The sequence below is a fragment of the Papaver somniferum genome, chromosome 1 (assembly GCF_003573695.1).
Source record: "Papaver somniferum cultivar HN1 chromosome 1, ASM357369v1, whole genome shotgun sequence".
NCBI lineage: Eukaryota > Viridiplantae > Streptophyta > Magnoliopsida > Ranunculales > Papaveraceae > Papaver > Papaver somniferum.
In genome coordinates, this window is record NC_039358.1 from 181,521,340 (window position 1) to 181,521,817 (window position 478).

Below are 478 nucleotides of genomic sequence, written 5' to 3' on the forward strand. Positions count from 1 at the left end.
AAAAAAGAAAAAAAAAAATTAGGGGGGGAATTGGGGAAATTTGATTATGTTCTTTTATATTTCAGTTAATGTGTATTTTTCTTTTGTTCAAGATCATGTTAACTTTCGATTTCAATTCTTTACTAATCTTATTATTTGGATGCAAGAAAAGAAATGTGCTTTTATTCATTTTTGATTCCTGAAATCATATACTGTCAAGTCCATGGCATTAATGCATTCAAACGATATGATAATCACTACAGTTACAACATTTTTGATCATTCAGTGAGATGATAATGATTGCATCTACTGGATTATGAAATGAATTATCATTGCTTGTCTAGGTTAATCGTTGGAAACAAACTGTGCATTCAACATCACCGAAACAAAAAAATCAAACACAAGAACCAGATGACGTATTACAGAATCGTGATCCGTGGACAATCACCTTGAGGAGAAAAAGAAAGAAATGAGCTTTTTTTTTTTTTTTTTTTTTTTT